General features: G+C 43.3%; 1 protein-coding gene across 4 annotated transcripts in view; it reads left to right on the forward strand.

The window, feature by feature from the left end:
* The window catches only part of TANGO2 (transport and golgi organization 2 homolog (Drosophila)), a 37,710-nt gene that overhangs the window by 18,468 nt on the left and 13,447 nt on the right, over window positions 1-5,795 (forward strand). The window lies entirely within an intron of this gene.

The following is a 5,795-nucleotide window of genomic DNA, read 5'->3' on the forward strand; positions in this document are numbered from 1 at the left end:
CCCGCTGCTCCCCTCAGCAGTGTATTCCCTGCTCTGTCTCTGGTGAATCATCTCACCCACCGCATCTCTGGCTTGTACCCCAGTTCTGTGTGTGTAAATAAATATATCTTTAAAAAAAAAAAAGATTAAAAAAAAGATTTATTTATTCATGCATACAAAACTGGGGTACAAGCCAGAGACGCAGGGGCAGTGAAAGGATCCACCAGAGACAGGGTGAGGACTAGAACAGGCAGATGTATAAAGTACACTGCTGAGGGGAGCAGCAGGTGAGACACGAGAGGTCTGTTGTACCATGTGGGTCACCTCTGGGGCCGGGAAGCAAACTCACACTGAATCAGCTGTGGCTAGCTTGCAGTGGTGCATCCTAACCCGTTGTGCCACCAGGGAGAGCCCTGCATTTTTTTTTTTTTTAAGATTTATTTATTTATATGTACAGAACTGGGGTACAGGCCAGAGGTGAGGGGGTGAGAGGATTCACCAGAAACAGAGTGGGGAACAGAACAGGCAGATCTACTGAAACACACTGCTGAGGGAGCAGTAGTTGGGTCAGGAGAGATCTGACACACCATTTGGGTCACCTCCCTGGCTGGGGATTGAACTTATGTTGCAGTAGCTGTGATAGTTTCATAGTGCTGTGCTTTAACCCATTGCACCATCAAGGAAGCCCTAATTGCTTTTTTAAAAAGATTTATTTGTTTATGCATACAGAAATGAAATACAGCCAGAGGTGCAGGGGCGGCAAGAGGATTCACCAGAAACAGTGGTGAGCAGAATAGGCAGGTCAACAAGTACGCTACTGAGGGGAGCAATGAGCAGGAAAGATCTGCCTTGCCATGTGGATCACCTCCAGGGTGGGGCTCGAACTCACAGTGAAGCCACCACAACTCGGCTTAACTTTGAAAATGCAGCGCTCCAACCCGCTGCACCACCAGGGAGGGCCCCTTAACTTGCTTTTAATCCCATCTGAATCTTTTTCATCTTCATAATGTGACTTATATCTAGAAATTTCATTTTTATATCATCCTTGTCCCTATTAACAGTTGTAATAACTGCTTTACTGACCTTGTCTGCAAATTCTGACATCTGCAACAGTTGCAGATCAGTTTTCTTTAAAAAGTATTTATTTATTTATGCATACAAGAACCAGAGGCACAGGGGTGGGGATGGGGGTGAGAGATTCACTGAAGACAGAGTAAGGAGCAGAACGGGCATATCCACTGAAACACACTGCTGAGGGGAGCAGCAGGCAGGTAAGGATAGGTCTTTAATGCCTTGTGGGTCACCTCCCCTGCCAGGGATCGAACTCCCCTGCTGGGGATCGAACTCATGCTATGCTTTAACCCATGGCGCCACCAAGGAGGGCCCAGCAGTTACAGATCAGTTTGATTTTTTTTTTAAAGATTTATTCATTTATTCATACAGAACTGGGGTACAGGCCAGAGATGCAGACGGTGGGAGGATTCACCAGAGACAGAGTGGGGAGCAGAACAGGCAGACTGACGAAGTACACTGCTGAGGGGAACAGCGGGCAGGGCAGGAGAGGTCTGGCTCGCCATGTGGTCACCTCTGGGGCAGGTGGGGATTTAACTCATGCAGAAGTGACTTAAGCTTCTTAGTGCTGTACTTTAACCCGCTGCGCCACCAGGGAGGGCCACAGATCAGTTTTAATGGATTGATTGAACTCCTTTCAGTGAATACAGGGCTGTGTTTCCCTGCTTCTTCACTTGCATGGTAACTTTTTGATTGGGTGCCAAATATTTATGGATTTCCATCTTGTTTGGGGCTGAATATTTTACTATACTTATAAATTGTCTTAAGCGTTATTCTGGGACACAGTTAACTTAATCAGAATCAGTTTTATCTTTTCAGGCCTTATTTAGGTAGGCAGTCCAGAAGTTGTAACCAGCCTTTGGGTGATTATTTTCCACTACTTATGCAAGATTTTTTTAAAAAGATATATTTCTTATATGCGTACAAGAACTAGGGTACAGGTCAGAGGTGTGTGTGATGGGTGTGTGTGTGAGAGAGAGGTTTCATGAGAGACAGAGTGGGGAGCAGAACAGGCAGTTTGACTGAAATACCCTGCTGAGGGGAGCAACGGAAAAGACAGGGGAGGCCTGCTAAGCCATGTGGGTTAACTGCCTGGCTGGGGATTGGACTTAAGATGCAGTGGCTGTGGATAGCTTCATAGCACTGCACTTTAGCAAACCCTTGTGCCCCAGGTAGGCCCCCAGGCAAGATCTTTCTGTCTATTCTTCCGAGTGCCCCTGACTGTTGAGATTCTACCAGGTGGCTCCTGGGAACAAGCACTGATCACCCTTTGTGAGCGCGTCTTCCCTGATCATTCTGTTTGGTTCTTCCCAGCCATGGGTGGTCTCCTCACACATATGACCAAAAAGATATCTAGGTTCTCTGTGACTGTGTTCCTTTGTCTCTGACACATGAACTCTTGCTGCCTGGTCTCCTCAGACTCTCAGCTCACTTCATCAGCTAGGAAATCTCTTTGACTTTGCCTAGACCCCCTCCCCATGCAGCATCCTAGATTTCTAATCCCGGGTCCCACCTCATTTCTTTCCTGTCTCGCAGAGGTCACTGCCCTTTGTATTCTGAGGCTCAGTATCTAGAAATCCATTATTTAATATATTTTGTCTGGATTTTTGGTTGTTATAGATAGGAAGTAAGCCCAGATACTATTGCTTGAAGTTCCACTCACTTTTTTATTATTGATATATATCTATATCTATGTATGTATGTATGTATCTATCTATCTATTAAGATTTATTTATTCATACAGAACTGGGGTACAAGCCAGAGGTGGAGGGGTGATGAGACAGAGTGGGGAGCAGAACAGGCCGACTGATGAAGTACACTGCTGAAGGGAACAGACCTCAGGAGAGGTCTGCCATGCCATGTGGCTCACCTCTGGGGCAGGGATCGAACTCTCACTGAAGCATTTGTGGCCAGCTTGCAGTGCTGTGTCCTAACCTGTTGCGCCACCAGGGAGGGCTGATTTATATATTTCTTATAGAGTCTGGATTTGAGTTGTATGGATAAATATATTGCCTTCCTATTTTCCTAATGATATCCTAATGAAAAAATCAGAATATTTTATTTTAACAATCTTTTAATCTACTTTTTCTTTTATGTTGTGTTCCTTTTGCATCTTAGCCATAAAATGTGAGCCTACTTTATCCCAAGACCATACAGATATTTTCTGTTTGCTTCTAGAAACCTCCTGATTTGGGGTTTTGTGTTTGACTCTATGATTTACCTCAAACTTTTGTAATTTTTATATATGGTGCCAGGTAGGGGTTGCAATTCATATCCTTACCCTCCACCATATTTCCAGTTGTTCCAGATCATTTATTAGATGGGTTTTCTTTTACCTGTTGCATTACTTGGGTTTATTCTAAATGCAATGGTCCCATTGATCTGCTTGTATGTCTTGATGCCAACAACCACACTCTTAATTACTGCAGCTTTTTATCAATAGTAAGTCTTGAATCAGGTAGAGTAAGTCTTCCAACTTTGTTCTTTCTCAGGACTGCTTTAGACATCTTAGTTCTTTTATGTGTGCGTATACATTTTAGAGTCAGCTTGTTAATTTCTATTGAATTATTTATTTAAAAAAAAACAAAAAACAACAAGGCCCTCCCTGGTGGCGCAGTGGGTTAAAGCACAGCACTATGAAGCTTATCGCAGTCATTGTAGCACAAGTTTGATCCCTGGACAGGGAGCTGACCCACATGGTGCAGTAGACCTATCCTGACCCTCCCACTGCTACCCTCAGCAGTGTATTTCAGTACATCTGCCTGTTCTGCTCCCAACTCTGTCTCTAGTGAATACTCTCACCCCCTGTACCTCTGGCCTGTACCCCAGTTCTGTATACATAAATAAATACATCTTGAAAACAAAAACATGCTGGGATGTTTGATTGAGGCTTGTTGATTCTTTTGGTCATTTGGGATGAAGTATCATCCTAACAGTGTTGAATCTTAAGTCAACAAACAGGGCATATCTCTTTTTCAGGTGTACTTGATTTTTCTCAGCACTGCTCTATAGTTTTTGAGTCTTTAGGCATTATACATTTTTCTTCTTTTTTTTTTTAAGATTTATTTATTTATTCATACAGAGCTGGGGTACAGGCCAGAGATGCGGAGGGTGAGAGGATTCACCAGAGACAGAGTGGGGAGCAGAACAGGCAGATCGACGAAGTACACTGCTGAGGGGAGCAGCGGGCGGGTCAGAAGAAGTCTCCCTCACCATGTGGTCACCTCCGGGGCAGGTGGAGCTCGAACTCATGCGGAAGTGACTTAAACTTCTTAGTGCAGTGCTTTAACCTGCTGCGCCACCAGGGAGGGCCATTTTTCTTCTTTTTTTTTTAAGATTTATTTTATTTATTTATGCATATAAGAACTGGGGTCCAGGCCAGAGGTGCAGGGGGTGAGAGTACTCATCAGAGACAAAAGTGGGCAGCATAACAGGCAGGTTACTGAAATACACTGCTGAAGGGAACAGCAGTGAGATGAGAGGTCCTCTGTGCCAGATGGATTAGCAGGAATTGAACTCAGGCCACAGCAGTGATAGCACTGAGACTTAACCCCATAGGCCATCAGTGAGGCCCATTTTTATTTTTAGTAGCTTCCTTTTGGATGTTCATTACATGCTATTCTTTCATTTATAAATATTGTTTCTTTTTTTTTGATCTGTATATCTTTTATTGCTGTAATTTATTGCTATAAAAACAAGCTTTAATGACTCAGTCATTTGTAACCCAGCCTTCAAGTAAAATGACCCTCTCGTCTAGGTAGGTGATCTCATGTAGCTCTAAGGGCTCTCTGACACTATGGTGAGGCCCCATGGACTATGGAGTCTATGACCTGAGTCTGTGCTGTGGGAATAGGGAGGGTGAGCAAAAGTGGTGGGAGAGCCTGGATATGCACTGGGTTCCTAGTAATGAAACCCCTAATGATACAAGCTATGCAACTTCTATCGACTGACAAATTCTGGATAGATTGGGAAAAGCTCTGAAAAATCAGAATTTCCATTGCTAACTTATGTTATAACCTCTCTTTTTTTGTATAATCATAATATCAAAATATTCTGAGCAACCATCAGTTTACAACTGGATTATCTTAGCTTCATAAAGTGGCTGCCTAGCCCAGCCAAGCTGCCCCAGGCCGGGAAATTCCTCTGTCTCTCCTGAGACAAAAGGCAAGCCCCCCAGAGAAGTAAGGCATAAAAACTCCTGGGAAGCTTTCTTCTTTTCTTTAAAATAAAAAGCAAACCTCAGATAAGACTCCAGAGCATAAAGATTCAAGGACAATTTTAACCTTGATTACACAGGTGTTGCCTAATGCACAACTGTACAACTTTCCCTTAATTTACTCCTTTTTAAAATAAGCACTAGCTACTCTCTGCTAGCCTTAAATTAGTCACCAGCTTTTCTTTAGACAACCACTGATAACTCTGCTAACACAATTTATTACTTCCCTAAGACCCCTAATAACCTTTTGCTAACGAGCTCATCCCTTCCTAGACCCCTCTTCCTTTGGGTGATAACTGAACATCTGTACAAATGACATTATCACAAAAAATGATAGTGTACCATAAAATGTTAAGAGAAAAATGCTTTGTTCCCCTTGTCTTTGAGAACGTTTTATGTCGATCTGTCATTAACTTACCCTATGCATTATTGCAATTAACTACTTGCTACACTGTATAAATAAAGACCTGCTGAGGGAATGAGCAGGAAGACTTGCTCCCAACTCTGACTCCCGTGTCTTCCTCATGCC

Source organism: Condylura cristata, unplaced genomic scaffold (genome assembly GCF_000260355.1).
Source record: "Condylura cristata isolate star-nosed mole 26May11 unplaced genomic scaffold, ConCri1.0 scaffold00051, whole genome shotgun sequence".
NCBI classification, from domain to species: domain Eukaryota; kingdom Metazoa; phylum Chordata; class Mammalia; order Eulipotyphla; family Talpidae; genus Condylura; species Condylura cristata.